This window comes from Carcharhinus amblyrhynchos, chromosome 15, assembly GCF_965287045.1.
Source record: "Carcharhinus amblyrhynchos chromosome 15, sCarAmb.v2.hapA, whole genome shotgun sequence".
Taxonomy (NCBI): Eukaryota; Metazoa; Chordata; class Chondrichthyes; order Carcharhiniformes; family Carcharhinidae; genus Carcharhinus; species Carcharhinus amblyrhynchos.
The window spans coordinates 31,364,633-31,384,788 of record NC_137338.1 but is presented as its reverse complement, the minus strand read 5'-3'; the positions used below and the strand labels follow the sequence as shown (position 1 = coordinate 31,384,788).

Below are 20,156 nucleotides of genomic sequence, written 5' to 3'. Positions count from 1 at the left end.
AGGGTTGGACTTAGATTTTATGTGTAGCTCAGATTTAGAAATCTTATATCTTAAAAAAGGCTTGCTAATTAGTGGTTAATGAAATGAAGAAGTGTATACTAGTCTCGGGGTTTCTTTATTCTGAACAAGATCCCGACAAATTCCTTCGGACTTTAAATGATTTAACTGCTGCTTAAATTTTCTCGAATGTGATGCTTTCTGACGATGTCAGAATTTTCCTCCGCTCCTTTGAAACACAAGATTCTCTAACAGTAGGACGATCAAGTTCAATCATTAACCAAGATTATATAGTTTTGACCTTTCTTAGAGCTTAGCGTGCATTGCATTAATGTGCAAAAGACTAAATTACATTGAATTAACCCCAAGGAAAATATTGTTGGCTGAACTTGCCCCAACCGCAAAACGAGTACAGCTGGTTGCCATTACAAGAACATACATCTGTGTTAATGAAATATTTCCAGCAATCAGAAGGTTATTAAAATATTTCTGTAAGAATGTCCTCCGCTAAGGAAACAATTCTGCAAGTCTCCCACTGTCACTGTATGAATAACTGATCAGTGTACCAAAGGTAAGGATATGTTTGATCGCTTTGGAGTTCACTTGCTTATTTATTCTCTTTTCAGTAGAATTTGTAATTGCAATATTAATCAACAATTATTCTCTTAGGATGAGACTGAATGGAACAATAATCAGACTGTCATGATGATAAATAACTTACAGGAGTGAAAGCAAATGGAAAAAGTAATGACAGATCTTAAAATTTTGAACTCAAAAATTAATGTCGTTTCAGCGAAAGCCCAAAATAAAGAATTAACTGTTAAGAAATTTCATGAGGGCTGTTATGGAAGGCACTGATCAGCACATTAACTTCAAATAAGCACTTGAAGCCCAGATATCGAAAATCATTTTTAAAAATAGTAGCATTTGTGGAAATGGGGTATGCAGGGAGCTGAATAATAAAAAATAAAAGTACAGGATCTTAGTGGAAAAACAATGAATGTTTTATTTTAAAACTCCACATGAGAGTGATAAAATTATCTGGTGATTCTGGTAGCTATGTGTGTTTGATGAAGTTAAGTTAAAAAATTGAGTTTGCACTGGGAAACATTTCTGGAATAAATTTTCAACCTTTTGTCCAGGTGGAAAATTTTCCACCATGGATCAGCCATTTATTTTTCCCTTTTCTATATTTCAATGGAAAGGGGCATTGAACAATTTCTCTAATGGGTGACAATTTACAATGTCGGAGAAATATTCAAGCAGCAATGTACTTCTATGTATTAATATAAATATTTCAACAAACTAATCCAGTTTGAGACTTTTCAAATACAACTAAAATGTACTTCTGGTTTGGTACATTAACAGGGAACTTTCTGAATGTATTATCAGAATCCAGATGATCAAACAGAGAAGAATAACATCAATTCTATTATTTTCCTTCTACGAAATGATGTTATATGCGGAAGAGTTGTATCGTACAGTGAACAAAAATCAATTGCTTCATTCTATTCTGTACCAGAGGCTGACTATCCGAAGAAATCGATTGCACAAATATTACCTTGCCTCATAACTTTCAATATTGGGAAACCTTTTTTTTGGTTAAGTATTGTATTTACTGCAAATACTCACTGACTGGAACTTAAAAAGAATTTCATTAAATTGTGAAGTAATATTATTGTCTGAAATGCAAATGATTTCAGAAGATTATTGTAACTTTCATGTTTATAGCAGACTACTCTACAACTTAGGCTGTGAATATAATATCTGTAATATGGGACCAGGTGTGTTAAACTCATTAAAATGGCCAGACACTAAAATAACTGCAGGGCAATTAAATATTTAGCTGAAGCACAACTTGCATTTGAATGGTCCCATAGCATCAAAAAACATCTTTAATTGCTTCACAGGAGCATTGTTAGACAAAACTTGGTACTGAGTCTAAGGAATGGATATTAGGTGGGGTGACTAAAAGCCTGATCAAAGAAATAGGAGGGACTTAAACACATGAATACAAGAAATAGGAGCAAGCGTAGACCATATGGCCTGTTGAGCCTACTCCACCATCCAATACAATCATGGCTAACTTTGGACTTCAGTTCCATCCTCCTGCTCACTTCCAATTTCCCTTGAAACACCAAAGATCTGTCTATCCCAGCCTTAAATATATTCAACAATGGAGCATTCACAACCTTCTTGGACAGAGAAGTCCAAAGGTTCACAACCCTTTGGTGAAAAAAATTCTCCTCATCTCAATCCCAAATGATTAGTCTCCTAGAAGAGAAGAAAAAGCTAGAAAGGTGATAAGGATTAGGGAGGGAATTCCCAGAGTTACAGCTTAGATAATTGCTAATTGTGGGGTCAAGAAGGTGGAGTTTGCACAAGAGGTTAAGATCAATAGGGAATCACATGCACCATTATTACTGCTCCTTTGCCAAGTGCCTAGCGGGCAGGGATTAATTCAACTCATCAAAAGATTGGAGGATGGCAAGGGCAACTTATAACTTTCCAAATCACAATTTCCCATTATGAAAGCTCAGATACTAGTGTTCTTATGCCATGAGATTTAATGGACTGGATTTTATGGCTTTGCTCATCCCAAAGCCATAAAATCCCTCCTGAGGTCAATGGACCTTTCCATTGTCCATCCCTCACCCTCTCTGATTCCTGTGACAGATGGAATGGTAAAATTCTGGCCAATAAGTCTACCTTGTACTTAATAATTTAGCATAAATATACCATTGAGCTAAATGCTTGAGTGCTTAGGTTTTGGCTATCAAGTAGTTCTTTTAAAGAAATATATGTGCATGTTTGGGCTTGTTTCACTGTAATAAAGAGTGGCAGTGTCATGGTGGTAATGTAGATCGCAATCTAGATGAGCAGACCAATGCCAGGAGGCATGGGTTAAAATCCCTCCACAACAATAGTTTAAGTTTAATAGAATCTGTCGTCGATTATCGTTAAAACCCACCTGGTTCACTAATGTCCTTTAGGAAGGAAACCTACCATCTTTACCTGGTCTGGCCTACATGTGACTCCAGATCTGCAGCAATGTGGTTGACTTTTAACCGCCCTCTGAACAAGCCACTCAGTTCAAATGAAATGAGGAATGGGCAAGAAATGTTGACCAGCAATGCTCACATCCCATGAATGGACAAAGAAAAAACATTGGAATTCTTCACCTTGGCCAAACAGGAGAGATGCTGTGAGCACAAAACTGTGTCCAGGAACCCTTGTCAGTACAAACAGGCAACTTGAGTCAGGTTTTGAAATTCGGTAGAATGTTTTCAGAATGAGTATAAATAATGATTCGTGAAAATGTCTCCTTACTCAAGTGAGTTTATGGTCACTAAAACATTTGGATGTGATGTGGATTTACTCCCCCATTTCATATTCATTATGGGGCCCAACATCCATCCAGCGCATCATGGAAGCTCTCAGTTATTGATTCATTTAACTGTATAGGGGAAAATCCAAGGGCAACCTTATTGAGAAGACATATTCCCAACTATCATGGTGAGATAGAAGAATACATAAAAAAATGACTGTTATCTTTATACTAAAGCACCGCAAAAACCTGCAGCATTTTCCTTTCGTTTCTGTGCCTGAGAGGGACTGGTCTCGAAGGGTTTTAAAAATACCATGATTCAATGCATTATTAATGAAAAACATCCTTTTCCTCTGCATCTTGAACTTTGGAGTGACTGAGATTGGTTTTTTGCCTTACACTTGGAAAAGGAATTAAGTTTAAAATCTAAAATACGAAAAGGAAACAATAAAAATTAACAATGAACAGTGAGCTCTTACTGTATATTGCTATGCTGGTTAATTATATCATGTCGAACCAAGGTATCTACTGACAAGATTGGGGGAGTGGTCAGCATAGTAGCACAATGGTTAGCATTGTTGTCCCACAGTGCTAGGGACCTGGGTTCAATTCCCAGCTTGGGTTACTGTCTGTGCATTTTCTCCCTGTGTCTGCGTGGGTTTCCTCTGGGTGCTCTGGTTTCCTCCCACAGTCTGAAAAACATGCTGATTAGGTGATTGTCTATGTTAAATTCTCCCTCAGTGTACCACACAGGTGCCAGAGTGGGGTGATTAGAAGATAGAGTCATTGAGGTTTACAGTATGGAAACAGGCCCTTTGGCCCAACTTGTCCGTGCTGCCCTTTTTTTTAAAAACCCCTAAGCTAGTCCCAATTGCTGCATTTGGCCCATATCCCTCTATACCAATCATACTCATGTAACTATCCAAATGCTTTTTAAAAGATAAAATTTTACCCACCTCTACTACCACCTCTGGCAGCTAGTTCTAGACACTCGCCATTTTCTGTGTAAAAAAATTGCCCCCTGGACACTTTTGCATTCCTCCCCTCTCACTTTAAACCTATGCCTACTAGTTTTAGCCTCCCCTACCTTTGGGAAAATATATTGACTATCTAGCTGATCTGTGCCCCTCATTATTTTACGGACATCTATAAGATCACCCCTCAGCCTCCTACGCTCCAGAGAAAAAAGTCCCAGTCTATGCAGCCTCTCCTTATAACTCAATCCATCAAGTCCCGGTAACATCCTAGTAAATTTTTCTGCACTCTTTCTAGTTTAATAATACCCTTTCTATAATAGGGTGACCAGAATGGCACGCAGTATTCCAAGAATGGCCTTACCAATGTCTTGTACAACTTCAATAAGACATTCCAATTCCTGTACTCAATGTTCTGACCAATGAAACCAAGCATGCCGAATGCCTTCTTCATTACCCTGTCCACCTGTGACTCCACTTTCAAGGAGCTATGAAGTTTAGCCCTAGCTCTCTTTGTTTGTAACTCTCCCCAACGCCCTCCCATTAACTGAGTAAGTCCTGCCCTGGTTCAAGCTATCAAAATGCATCACCTTGCATTTTCAGAGTAACTTAATTGCAGTGTTAATGTAAGTCTACCTGTGACACTAATAAAGGAACTTTGAACTTATTTTGAGGACAATTTATGAATGTAAAGGGAAAAGTGCTGAAATTGACTTTTGATCATCCTTCTTTGCCATTTGAATGAATTCTACCCTAGCAATCATAAACTCTCATGTGCAGGCATGACTTAGAAGTGGCATTGAACCAAAAGGGAAAAAGAAGATGAGAGTGCTATTATAATGTTAGTTATACTTCATTTGAATGGAATGAATCACCTATTTCCCCAGCCCAGTGGAAATACTGCTTGAACACCTTATACCCATTACTTCTTTACCTGGTCAATTACAAGTGATAGACCACTAACAACTTTTATAATGCATTTAAATTTTTCCTCACATACTGAACTGGACTGGACGAGATATGATTGACACAAAAAGTGACCCACACACTCTACTTTTGCTTGAGGAATACCCAGTTTGTTTCATTTCACTTAGCTCTATGGTTGTAATGTAAGATAATTGACCTATTACATTATCCAGTCCTGTCATCAATTTATAGACCCAAATTCTGTCTCTTAATTATTTTTGTAGTTGAGTTCAATTTGCTACTTTGAATCTCTCCTAATAATTTAGTACACAGTCTCTTAGAATCTGCCTCCTCTGAACAATCAAAAAAGCAAGAATGTCCTTTTCAAGATGGAAATCTTGATGTCCTGCCTATCCTTGCTGACTTTTTGACAGCTTCATTTGGGTGGGGGTGGAATTGTTCTTTGGGAACTCTCTGCCATACTCATTCTTCCTTCAAGCTTCCCTCCAAGAGTGTTCCCAGTTCACCTTCAAATCCAACCAGTTGAAACACAGAAGGACGGATGATGCTGAGTTTTAAGGGATTTGTACCCCCACTTAAACACAAACTTACTACCCCATTGGGCGGGGTTTTACCAGTCTCCAGAGGCACTCTGGGAGGAGGAAGGGCCTGTAAAATGGTGATGAAAGACTTCAGGATGGAAGCCTGACATCTTCCTTCCTCCGTAGCACATTCCCACAAGTAGGAACAGCAGAAATGCAGCCGCCCATCGCAGGCAAGCGATGTAATATCCTAACTATGTTAGGGGTTGGGGTTTTATACAGAAAGAAAAGATTTTGTTTGCACACATAGATTCAAGTTAACACATAACAGGTTTTATTGAAAGAGATGTTCTCTGCACTGCAGAATGCAAAACTGAAAGTAAAACATAAGCCTCTACAAGACCCTAATGACATCACAGTCAAATCATGTGATCAATTCCTAAAACAATCTGCAACCCTTTTAAGTATATAACATCCCTCCCCCTTTCCTTCTTTGGTCATGACAATAAATTACTAAGATGTTATACATAGGATCAATAACACTCTAGACACAGTATTATACATTATTAATCATTATACATAGTTAATTAGAAAGTCAATCAAGAGGAAGTCTATTCCTCTTTTGTTGCATACATAGTTCTGGAACTTGGCTGTCCTTGACCCCACAAGTATGATCTGGAACTCCAGTAGACACCTTTCCTCTTGGAATGAATATTGTATCATTCTTATTAGTATATTAGCAGAGATGCAATCATCAATCAACTCAGATTCAATTAAGTCTTCCATTGTAGTATTTACAACATTAGGGACTAAAGAAGTTGGTACTGCTGGAGATAATTCTGGGAAATTATTTTGCGATTACAAAAATTGGTCAGCACGGCATTGTCAAACTAATTTATCTTTGGTTTGAACCATGTAATTAATTGAACCTGTTTTTGTTAAAACTATGGCCGGTACCCATTTCCCGCTCATGACATTATTCTGCGCTAGCATTCAATCTCTTTGTTGAAATGAGTGTTGTTTTGCCCTCACTTCTCATCTAGCAACTTGAGATTATTGTTGATGATATACTAACTCTGAACTTTCTGGAAGTGATAACAAATCAAACATAGTTCTCAACTTTCTCTTTAAGAGTAGTAATGCAGGTGAAGTTTGGGTAGTCACATGCGTAGTGTTTCTATAAGATGCCAAAAAGCCATCCACACAATGTAATAATGAACAATGCTTTTTTGAGGCTCATACAGAATGTTTCAATGATTTACAAGTCTTTCAACTAATCCATTAGTTGATGGATGATAGGGTGTGGATTTTATACATCAAATACTATTCACTTTGAGATAATGCTCAAAGTGTTAGGAAGCAAACTGTATACTATTATCGCTAACAATCTATTCCAGTTTATCAAATTTTGCAAAGATTTTTTCAAAGGCTTGTTCCGATGTAACGTACCTGATGCTAACAACTTCTAGCCACTTTGAATGTGCATTAATTATGACTATAAACATGTAAGCCTCAAACGGAGCAGCAGTTGTTGCCATGGCAGTTTAGGACACTCCCGTAGATATAAAGGAAACAATGATGTTGTATTTCTTATTCGTGCATAGGATTGACATTGTCCCACTTTTTCTTCAATCTGAGCATCCAGACCCAGCTGCCAAAAATAATTACATGTCTTTCATCTGGACTATACCAGGATGTCCTTCATGTAGTTGTTCAAGAACTCTTCCATGCAGACTAGGAGGAATGATCGCTCAGATTCCCCACAATAAACACCCATCTTGCATGGTCAATTCAGACATTCTTGACACATAATGCTTCAAATCAGGATGCAGACAATGTGTTCCAGTTATTGTTCCTTTCAATACCATATCCATCACGTTCATCATCATAGGCTCATTTCTGGTGTGCCTCTGAACTTGTGAAGCTGTCATAGGCAAATGATCTACATGCAAAAAAATAAAAAATATTAACAAAACTAGTTGGTGGTATCTGCTCAGTAGGTAAAGGTAAGTGTGATAATGCATTGCACCCTTACTGATAATGCTTTATAACATAAGATGGCGCAGATAAGATCAGTGACCATCTTTGCAATCAACTAGCAGCAAACAATTATTTGCTTTGAAATGAACCAAAAGTAGTAGTTAACGGTCAATAATGTGAAATAATGACCACATAAATAATAATGAAACCTTCATACAATAAAAATTATACTCAAAAAGCTTCTTTTTCTAGCCAAGTGTAATTAAATTCAGCATTAGTCAGAGTACATGAGGGAAAATCAATTGGTCGTTCTTCTCCCAAAGGCGTAATATGGCCCCTACTTCACATGGTGAAGTACGGAAGCTAGCAGTAATGGTGCTTTCAGATTTAAATAAACCCATACTTCAGACGTGTGAAAAGCATCTTTGTCATCCTTGTACGCTTGCTCACATTCTGTTGACCAGTCCCATGACTATTTCACACACCTTCTATAATGATAATAAGTTATGCGATGGCTTCAATAATGTACAATTAAAGTCTCACAATACCAGATTAAAATCCATCAGGGTAATTTGGAATCACAAGGGCTGCTCCTTCGTCAGGTGAGTTAGGTCTTCAATAATGTAACTAATTTAGGAACAGATTTCCATAATAATTTACTAATCCCAGAAAGAATTCCATTGTGTCACATTCATCAGACATGATGCTTTTAAAATAGTTTCCACCTTTTTGTAGGCCTTCTTTATCAATAAAGTGACCTAGATACTAAACTAATGTCTAAAAAAAGTTATACTTTTCTTTCTTGATGCGTAAGCTATCTGCTTGAAGATGTTCCAATGTTGCTTCTAATTTATTCAAGTGCACATGTTCACTGAACCCTGTAATTATGGTATCATCCATGTTACATTGTACACCAGAGAGACCACTTAAAATCTAATCAATCGATCTTTGGAATAGAGCTGGTGAGATGTTATTCCAAAAGGCAATCTTTTATAACAAAAAATACCTTTATAAGCAATTCAGCAGCTACATGCATTTGTAAATATCAAATGAAAGATTAATCTTGCTGAATTTCTGTCCATCTCATAATCCAGCAAATAAATCTTCAATTAAAGGAAGCAGATATTGATCAGGACACAACAGCGGATTTATGGTGGTGTGGCACGGTGGCACAGTGATTAGCATTGCTGCCTCACAGCGCCAAAGACCCAGGTTCGGTTCCCAGCTTGGGTCACAGTCTGTGCGGAGTCTACACAGTCTCCTGTGTCTGCATGGGTTTCTTCTGGATGCTCCAGTTTCCCCCAACAGTCCAAAAGATGTGCTGGTTGGTTGCATTTGCCATGCTAAATTCTTCCTTGGTGCACCCAAACAGATGCCGGAATATGGCATCTAGGGGATTTTCACAGTGTTAATGTAAGATTACTTGTGACTAATAAATAAACTTTTTTACTTTGACTTAAAATCACCACAAATATTAAGTGAATCATCTGATTTAACGCCAGGTACGATGAAAGAAGCCCAGTCACTCATTGTAACCAGCTCTACCACACAGTGTTAGCAAGTTGTACTAATGCTTCTTCAACCTTGGGACAAATTGTGTATGCCACTGCTCTTATTTTGAAACTTTTTGATTGACTATTAGGCTTTATCTTGATTTTCATTTGAATTTCCTTCATTGAGACAAATGTCTCTTCAAAAACACTCTTGCATTTATTCAGAAGGTACTGTAGGTCTACCTTGACATTGACCAATCTATTGACAGCACTTCAGTTAAGCTTTATCTTCTCCAATCATGAATTCCCAAAGGAACTGGAAAATTACCATGGATCACACAGAGAGGCAACTCTTCTGTTTGTCCAGTCAACTCTACATTGACCATGATGCAACCTTCTAATGGCATGACCTCTTCCACATATGACCTTAAAATCACATCTGCTGGTTTTGAAGGAAAATGCTTCAGTCTTTACGGGTATGTAATCTCAGGAATTGAAGATACAGCAGCACCCGTTTCAAACTCCATCAAAATAGATTGTCCACTTGACTTCAGAATCACCCAGAATCTACATGACTAACTCTGTATGGGTATGACATTTAGATGGAACTCGTCATTATATTTCATGACATTGTCTTCTTCACAGTCAGAACTATTTTCTTCCACATTGTGGTTTCTTTTTGCAGAATGCAACTTGTTCTTCTTCTTTAAGGTACCCAGATTCTTCTTCTGAATATTCTTCTCAGGAGAAGCTGGTGTAGCCCAACTTGCAATTCTTGCATTGACTATGCTTGCTCCAGCTTTCACTTGCTGAATCACCCATTTTGGCAGATCTGCGACATTCTTGTTGTTGTCTTGACTTCTCATGGGCAATTCCCAACTTGTGGGTATTCATTCCTGCATCAAATTGTGAAGCCTCTTTAGCAGCTAGTTCCATTGACACTGTGATTTCTATTGCTGTCTTTAAAGTCAAAGAATGTTCAGTAAGCAATCTTCTTTGGATAGCCTGATTTTGGAGACCACAAACGAGATGATCATGAAGATAATCTTCTAATGACTCATCAAACACACAATGTTGTGCCAGCCTTTTTAAGGTTGCCACAAACTGAGCAATGCTTTCACCTTCCACTTGATTCCTTTGGTGAGACCTAAACCATTCTGTGATGATAAGTGACTTAGTAGAGTAGTGCTCTTCAAGGATCTTTTTCTAGTCATTGTATGTTTTTGTTCCTGGCTTTGCTAGATGACACAGTAAAAAGTCTGACAACACCAGGTTTTAGTCCAACCTATTTATTTGATAATATACTCACCAGCTTTCGGGGTTAGTCCCTTCGTCAGGTGAATGGAGAGTTCTGGCCTCAGACAGAGCATATAAACTGTCTGTGCTTTATATGCTCTGTCTGAGGCCAGAACTCTCCATTCACCTGACGAAGGGACTAACCCCGAAAGCTTGTGAGTATATTATCAAATAAATAGGTTGGACTAAAACCTGGTGTTGTCAGACTTTTTACTGTGTTTACGCCAGTCCAACGCCGGCATACCCACATCTTTGCTAGATGAAACAAGCACTGGAGCAAAATGAGAGTTTTACTTCCTATTGTACTGAGAAAAGCTGCAATGAGCAACTTGTTTGCAATTTTATTCACTTGTACAAAGCACTGAAAATGCTCTATATAGGAACTCTGTGATTCATTATCTTGATTCAAAGTCCCCATGGATCCTAATTGACCTGTCATTTCTCTTGCATAGTAAGAAATCTCACAAAACCAGGTTAAAGTCCAGCAGGTTTATTTGGAATCGCAAGCTTTCAGAGCACTACTTCTTCATCAGGTGAGTGGAGAAATAGGTTCACATACACAGCATATATAGGCAAAGACACAATTGCAAGATAAGTACAGATTGGAATATGAAGAATGCAAGCCTTTACAGGTAATCAAGTCTTTGCAGGTGTAGGCAGTGTGAGTGGAGAGAGGAATAATCACAGGTTAAAGAGGTGTGAATTGTCTCAAACCAGGATAGTTAGTAGGATTTTGCAAGCTCAGGCCAAAAGGTGGGGGATACGTGTAGTGTGACATGAACCCAAGATCCCTGTTGAGGCTGACCTTTTGTGTACGAAACTTGGCTATCAGTTTCTGATCAGCGAAGTTGCGTTGTTGTCTGTCCTGAAGGCTGCCATGGAGAACACTTACCTGAAGACCTGAGGCTGAATGCCCTTGACTGCTGAAGTGTTCTCTGACTGAAGGCAGAAGTGTTCCCTCCACATTCCAACCATTCTTCACATTCCAATCTGTAATTATCTTGCAATTGTGCCTTTGTCTATATATGCCTGTTTGTGAATCTACCTCTCCACTCACCTGATGAAGGAGCAGCACTCCGAAAATTTGTGATACCCAGATAAACTTGTTGGAATTTAACCTGGTGTTGTGAGGCTTTTTACTGTGCCCGCCTAGTCCATACCATTTCTTTTGTAGGCACTAGTGACTGAGACTCATCTGTAAATTTTTTTTTATTTTCTGTCTTCCCAATGCTCTCTTTTTATCGTGGAGGCCGTTAACTTGATATATTCTTTTTTTCTGAATGACCCCAGCCATATAGCAAATCATCTACTCTTTTCAAATATGCCAGATACTGCCTCGAATGCAATCCTTTTCTGATCAGAAAAGAACTCCTCTTTTAAAATCACGCAGATAGCTTTTTCTTACTTGTCTTTCTTCTCTGGCACTTAATCTTTATCCCATTGTAGATTTCCCCAGCTTTTTAACATTCGAAGTGTGAGAACCTGCAATTTTTTTCCCCTCAGGATCTTTTCTCTACGTTTTCGATGAAACAAAATCCTGATTCATCGCCAATTTTCTTTCTGTAATGTCCTAAATATGTTAGGTGCTGTGGGTTTTAAGCAGAAAGTAAAGACTTCATTTGTACACATAAATTCAAACAAACCCTCAACAGGTTTCATTGAGAGAGATGTTCTTTGCACTGCAGAATACAAAACTGAAAATAGAACAGAAGTCTCTTCAAGACCCTAATGACGTCACCATCAAATTGTGTGATCAACTGTTAAGGCAACCTGCGACCCTTTTAAGTATATAACAGGTGACCAACTCATTCAGTTAATTAGGACCCATTTTCCATTCCCACTGGTATTTTATCAGCGTCAAGGCAGGCTGTTGTTGCACAGAAAGACCTTCAGGCATATCGAGGTGGTCACCTGTATGGGGATGCAGGGGGTTATGACTTCTCCATGGCCTATAGAAGGGCTGCCCCATTGGCAATGGCTGTCTCAGTGACACTGTCAATGCTGCTGGAAGGTTCACCTCTCCGATCATCAGGGCCTGCTCATCTAGACCTGGCACATGGACAAGATTTCTCTGCTCTTTTTCCTGCAGCATCAGCAATGACCACCTCTTTTGGTTGTTCTGCCAAGCTGCCAGCTCTCTGATTGGGCTATTTGTTTTAACAGGCAGGCCGCCATCTTTGATTGAATAGTGGTCCCAGTGGTTTGCTGCAACCAGTTAAATCCTCTCCAAGTGTCCCATCTACTGCCTGCAAAGACTCAGGATCTCCTTTTAGCAAAATTCTGCTTAATGTTTCAAAGCTGTGGTTTCATACATGTTTTGCCTGCACCACAGCTGGATGCATTCAAATATTCTAGCAGTGGCGTAATGGTTAGCATTGCTGCCTCACAGAACCAGGGACCCCATATCAACTCAAGCCTTGGGTGATTCCCTATGTGGAGTTTACACATTCTTCCGATATTTATATATATCATAGAATCTACAAAGCAGAAAGAGGCCATTTGGCCCATCGAGCCTGCACTGACAACAATGCCACTCAGATCCTACCCCTGTAACCCCACATATTTACCCTCTTAGTCCCCCTGACACTCAGGGGCAATTTATCATGGCCAATCAATCTAACCTGCACATCTTTGGAGTGTGGGAGGAAACTGGACCACCTGGAGGAAACCCATGCAGACATGGGGAGAACATGCAAACTCCACAAAGACAGTCACCCAAGGCCGGAATCGAATCTGGGTCCCTGGTGCTGTGAGGCAGCAGTGCTCACCACTTTGCCACTCTGGGTAGTCGGTTTCCTCCCACAGTTCAAAGATGTGCAGGTTAAATGGATTGGTCATGCTAAATTTCCCCTCATTGTCCCAAGATGTGTAAGGTAGGGGGATTAGTGGGGTAAATATGTGGAGTCACGAGAATAGGACAGAGGGGAAGGCCTGGGTAAGATTGTAGACTCAATGGACCAAATGGCCTCCTTCGGCACAGAGGGATTTTATGAAACAATTCATTAGCTGCTTCAGAAATTTAAAGGAATCATTATCATAAATGTGTCATGGTAAGTTGATACTTTTCCATGACCACAGTCAAAGCTGCTTTTTCAGGAAATGCACATGTCAGACCTGTGCATTACAAACAGTAAGCTGCATTTATATAACACCTTAAACATAGGAAAATGTTCCAAGACACTTCACAAGAGTGTAATCAGACACACACTGAATTTTGTAATGATATTATAGACTGAAAATAATGCAGGATCCCAGCATACTCTCCCAATTCACTATCTGACAGAAAATATCAAACTTACAAATATTAGCTAAAAACAGCAAATGTTTACTAAGAATTAAGATTAAAAAAGGCCAAATAAATTGCAGTTTATAATTAGATGACAATACATCATGCAACTCACATTCCAAAACAATAAAAGTCAACTTTAATGGGGTGGCGGCACAGTGGTCAGCACTGCTGTCTCACAGCGTGGGTACTTGAGTTCAGTTCAGGCCTCAGGTGACAATCTGTGTGGAATTTGCATGTCTTCCTCGTGTCTGTTTGAGTTTCCCCCGGGTGATCTGGTTTCCTTCCACAGTCAAAAGCTATGCAAGTTAGGTTGATTGGCCATGCTAAATTGACTGTAGTGTTAGCAGATTAGAGAGTAAACGTGTGTGTTTATGGGGATAGGGCCTGGGTGGGATTGTTGTCAGTACGGGCTTGATGGGCCACATGGCCTCCTTTCGCATTGTAGGGATTCGAGAACAATGGCTTCCTGCAGTGCTTTCAGGAGCTTCACTCACCAATCCTTGATGAAAAGATTTTATATGACAAACGAACTCCATGGATACTTTCACAATGGCTGGAAACTTTTCAGCCATTAATGTTTAACTGTCAAGGGAAAATACACTTCTGCAAAAACATGAATCACCAAATGTTATCTTTTTGGGTCAGAATGATTCTCCACTGAGACAGTTAAATAACTTTTGTGTTTTAAACCACAAAGAAAGGACACAATCCAGCTGGCTGAGTTGCTTCATAGCCCATCTGGCAGCAGAAAGAAAGACAAGAAATTTGGAAATGTTTGACGTTGACTAATCTCCGCCTCCTTCTAACGAATTGAATACAGTACGGTGAATTTCCACACTGACTCATGGTCTGGCTTGGTGCAGGATGAACCTCAATTTTTTTTTTCAAATTACAATCAATATCTACGTTTCATTTTCTCGATTATACGTGATGCTACTTTCATGTTAAGCTCTTCCAAACCCTCTCTCCAACATTACATCGATTTCTTCACCAGTAAACTTGCAAAAACAAATGATAGTCGTGCAAGGTGGATCTACTCCCATCGACTCTGGACTAGTGATTTATATGTTTGATCTGCCATTATAAGGTGAAACTCTTGTGGAATCAGTATTCAGGAAGGTAAGTCATTTTATCTACCTTGTATCTTCGATAACTGGAGGAGACCCATAAGCCAAGGTTTGTTTCAACTAGTTCTGATGCTCTTGAATTCAACTTCCTTTTGCAATGTTTCTGCTGCTTTGTGCTTTGTGCTTGGTTGGAGATTCTTTACTCTTCATCCACCAGTTGTTTTGAGAATACAAGCAATATCAGCTTCCTAATTTTCCCTTTTTAATCAAATATGCATTGAATTTTAAAGTTGCCCGGTGGCAATCATAGCTATTATCTTCTGAAGACTATGTATAATTTGCTAATGTATAGAATGGTCGTACAGAGTGCCCATGAGAAAAGTGTAGCAAAAACTAGAATGCAAAAGTGTGGGATTTATGACAAATTAAGATGTAGATGTAAATAATACAAATATAAATAATCTTGACTAAGACATGGCAGAGCAGCTTGTGTGTCTGGACTGTAGCACGTGTGGAGTTGTGGACACTGAAACTGTTCAGAGAGAACATGTTTGCATTAGATGTCTCTGTCTCAAACATCTCTATGACTCACTATCACTGGCCAGAATTTCACATTGCTTGGGTGGGCATGCGCCTGGTCCAGAAGCACATGAAATTGCTCCAAAAGACATGGGAAGCATATCCCGATGTCATTGCACATTCACATAATATTTTGATCAGTAGGTGTGTGTGAGAGTTGGAAGCATCCCACCGACAATCAAGCAGTTAATTTAGACCATAAAGGGGCCAATGAAACGGAATTTTATGTGTCTGCTTTTACAGTTGGCGGGTGCGCTGATTGGTCAGGTGGCCTTTACGTTGTAGCTGCAACTTCGATTCAGGTCAAGATGAAATGCCAGGGGCTGAAATAACCCTTAAAACCCTGTCTGGGGACTGAGCTCTGGGTTTGAATGTGCTGCCTTGACACTCAGTGCATCATTTTTCCATCACTATTAATTTTTTTACAAGTCTGCAGCTCCCTGAGACCGCTCTGCTTCAGCTGTCCCCCTGAGGGAACACGTTAGAGATACCAGCCTTCCCCCTACCCCGCCTCCCACCCTTTAATCCATGGGCACCCTCTTCCTGCCATCCTGCGGCAGCCCTGAGCCTTTCCCAGGGTGCGTTTCATCCCGGATGCTCATTAGTTGGCCAGTCAGTATCAAATTATGTTCCAGAGCTGCTTGCGGCTGGAAGTGTGCTCATCCAGTCCACTGAGTGCGTACACCCTGCATCTCCGACTCCAAGTCTTTCGGAGTAATCAGTTCCGTACCAGAAATCAGCCTGGAGCAGATTTAAATATTCTAATCTGCATTTCCTTATCATTAAAGATTCGTTGAGTTCAGACAGAAGTTCCAGTCATGAGGCTTGTGCAGCTGAAGAATCCTGCCTAATCTATCTCATTTGCCTTATCAAGCAGCCCCCCGTCCCCTCAGAGTTTTGTAGGTTTCACTGTGATTGTTTCTAATTCTTATAAACTCCAGAGAATACAAACACAATTTCTTTGTCACAGGATAACCCCCTCATTTCAGGGACCAATCTAGTGAACCTTTACTGTACTGACTCTCATGTAATTTTATCCTTTATTAAATGTGGAGACCAATGTTACACGTAGTATTCCGAATGTGTTGGGGCAATTCTCCCAAAAAAATTCTAAGTGCCAAATTTGCATGAAAACGGGAGTAACTCCTGTTGATTTATTTAGTGGGATTTTCATGGTGAATCTCTGACGCTCTGAGCGCTGCAGACTGCCCTAGTGATAGTCTGAAAATCGGTGGCCCGGGCCTATTCCCACTGGAGAGGCCGGCAGCATATAGCGCTGAGTGGGACATTACACGTGCGCCGATCTGTCAGTGCCAAGATTGGCAACATGAGCAGTGGCCCCACACTGACGGTCTCCCGATCGCTGGCCAGCCCTGTGACCCCTGAATCGCTGCCCCTCTGATCCCCACATTCCCGATCGCTGGCTTCCCAGACTTCTCCAGGCCAGCCCCAGTGTCTTCCATTTCCAGCCCCAATCCCCCCAACTCCTGTCCCCAGCAGTCCCGACACCCTCCCCCACCAGTCCCAACCCCTCCCCACCCGATGGCCAGCCCAATCACTGTCCACCCTCCCTCTCATTACAGATCCTTTTGCAGAGTAGCAGAGGGACCCCCTCCAATAAGCCAATATGGTCTGCCCCCAATTGGCCCCACCCCAACAGGCATTGCCCCCTTTGGCACTGCCCTATGCCCAGTGAGCCATGCCAAGGTGCCCCTTTTGTATTGCCATTTTGCTCCATGGGCAGTGCCAGGGAGCCAGGTTGCCCCTTGGGCAGTACCAGTGGTCAGCAGACTTCCTGGGTGGGCCTCAATGGCCTCGGTTCCTTCCAGCAGAGTCGGCCGCCTGTTCCCCGTTAGTGGGAAGCAGTTGTAAACCCTGCTGGAGTGAAGCAGTCCTGGCGGGTGGGGGGAGATGCCAGCAGGCTTGGACACTTCAATTACAGTAAAGGTTCACTAGGTTGGTCCCTGAAATGAGGGGGTTATCCTGTGACAAAGAAATTGTGTTTGTATTCCCTGGAGTTTATAAGAATTAGAAACAATCACAATGAAACCTACAAAACTCTGAGGGGACGGGGGGCTGCTTGATAAGGCAAATGAGATAGATTAGGCAGGATTCTTCAGCTGCACAAGCCTCATGACTGGAACTTCCGTCTGAACTCAACTAATCTTTAAATGTTCCGCTGATTTTTCTGTCTCACCCACTACGATTCCCGTGACGAGTGAGGTGGTAGAATTTTGCCCATTTTTTCCCACTGGTTGGGGAATCCAAAGCACAGGGGCACAGTCTTAGGATAAGGAGGCAATCATTTAAGAATAAGATGAGGAGAAACTACTTAACTCAAAGGGTTGTGAATCTTTTGGAATTCTCTAACCCAAAGGGGTTGTGGATGCTCCATCACTGAATAAATTTAAGATCTTTGGTCTCTCAGGAAATTATGGGTTATGGGGAGCAGGCAGGAAAATAGAGTCCTAGCCCAGCCATGATCGCACTGGATGGTGGAGCAGCCTCAACAGGTCATATGGTCTACTCCTGTTCCTATTTCTTGTGCTCTTGTGAGCTGGTGGATGAGTTGAAGACACTTTGACACATAAGGGAGGTGAAGCAGTGTCTGAGCATTCCACTCTAGACTGTGGTTACACCTTGCAGTGAGGTGAAAGGGTCAGAGGAGAGATGGTGTGACCAATAATGTGCGGAGTGAGAAGACCCAGGTGACATAGAAAACTAGGATCATCAGAAATTAATCCAATCCATGCGTACATGCTACCTGTGAGGAGAAAATCAAAGGAGGAAGGACTGCCAAAAGGGGGTCATGGTACCTCAGGGCAGAAGGTTGTCAGAGTATGAAAGAGGAAGAAGAGTAGCCAGAGGAGAAATGTACAGTAGGAATATTGGTAGGAAGGATTATTACTTACATGGCAAAAAACTGCAGCAGGCGACGGTGCAGAGGGACCTCGGGGTCCTTGTGCATGAGTCGCAAAAACCCAGCTTGCAGGTGCAGCAGGTGGTCAGGAAGGCGAATGGGATGCTGGCCTTCATAGCGAGGGGGATTGAATATAAAAGTAGGGAGGTCTTGCTGCGGCTGTATAGGGCATTGGTGAGGCCGCAGCTGGAGTACTGTGTGCTGTTTTGGTCGCCGTACTTACGCAAGGATATTTTGGCCTTGGAGGGAGTGCAGAGGAGGTTTACTAGGCTGATACCGGAGTTGAGGGGGTTGAGCTATGAGGAGAGGCTGAATAAACTAGGCTTGTACTCGTTAGAGTTTAGAAGAATGAGGGGAGATCTCATTGAGACGTATAAGATGATGAATGGGATGGATAGGCTAGAGGTGGAGAGACTCTTCCCGCTCAGAAAGGACAGTAGGACTAGAGGGCACAGCCTCAAGATAAAGGGGGGGCGGTTTAGAACGGAGTTGAGGATGAACTTCTTCACTCAAAGGGTGGTGAATCTCTGGAATTCTCTGCCCGTTGAAGTGGTGGAGGCTGCCTCACTAAATATTTTTAAGACGCGGGTTGATAGGTTTTTGACAGGCAAGGGGATTAAGGGTTATGGGGAGAGGGTGGGAAAGTGGAACTGAGCCACGACAGATCAGCCATGATCTTATTGAATGGCGGGGCAGGCTCGAAGGGCTAGATGGCCTACTCCTGCTCCTATTTCTTATGTTCTTATGTTCTTAATGGGTAATTGTGGGAGATTCAATAACAATGGAGACAGATAGTATTCTTTGTAAACAGGATTAGAAGTCCCACATAACAGTGAAATATAAGCCTTGATTTTGATTCTCAAGCCCTCGAGAGAGATTTGAGAGTTTGAGAATCCCTCAAGCCCTCGAGGGACATGAACCCTCTGAGTCTGAGGTGTGCTATCAATGGAGCTATGTCTAACACAGAGCTATAAGAAGGGAGCATGAAAAGAAACTTGTACAACAGCACAAAATCTTTGACAATTAAAGCGATCAGGAGCTTTTTGGGCCCCTTAAGAACTCACATGGATGTCGTTGTCAATGAAAATAGGGAAGAGTGGCAGTGTTGAGTAATTAATTGGCATCAATATTTACAGTAGAGGAAGAGGTTAGCATGTCAGACACCCTAAGGAAACTAATATTGCATCAGAGTCAAGTGTCACCAAAATTAGCCTGAGAAAAATTAATGAGAAAATAAAGGCTTTAAAAAGTGTGACAAATCACCAGCACCGATTGTTTCTATTGGGGAATTAAAGGAAGTATGTGGGAACGTTGTAAATGTTCTAACTATAATCTTCCAAAGTTCTCTGGTGTCAGGAGCTGTTTCTTTAGATTGGAAATTATGCATGTTACTCTGCTTTTTATGGAAGGTGAGAGAGGGAAACCAGGGAATTAAAGGCCAGTTAGCCTAATGTCTTGTTGGGAAATTGCTCTGGTCGATAAAGCAGGACAAGGTGACTGAACATCCTGAAACTTTCTGATAATCAGAGAGAGCTAACTTGTGAAGGCTAGGTTATGTCTGATGAATCTGATTGAATTTTTGAAGAAATGGAAAGGGGAATATCTGTGAATATCATTTATCGGTACTTTCAGAAGGTAGTCGATAAAATCTTTCATTAGGCACTGCAGCATGAAATTGAAGTTCTTAGAACTGAAGGCAAATTATTGGCCTATTTAGAAAACCGATTGACAGAAGCTACGGACAATGGGCAGGTTCTTGAATTGGGAGAATGTGACTAATAGGGC

At 40.9% G+C, this 20,156-nt stretch overlaps 1 protein-coding gene across 1 annotated transcript in view; it reads left to right on the top strand.

The window, feature by feature from the left end:
* The first annotated feature begins 391 nt into the window (after positions 1-391).
* Positions 392-20,156, top strand: part of casr (calcium-sensing receptor) — an 88,369-nt gene continuing 68,604 nt past the window's right edge. Inside the window, exon 1 of the mRNA XM_080203735.1 lies at positions 392-568. The gene's annotated coding sequence lies outside the window, so the exon portion shown is untranslated. The remainder of the gene's footprint in view (positions 569-20,156) is intronic.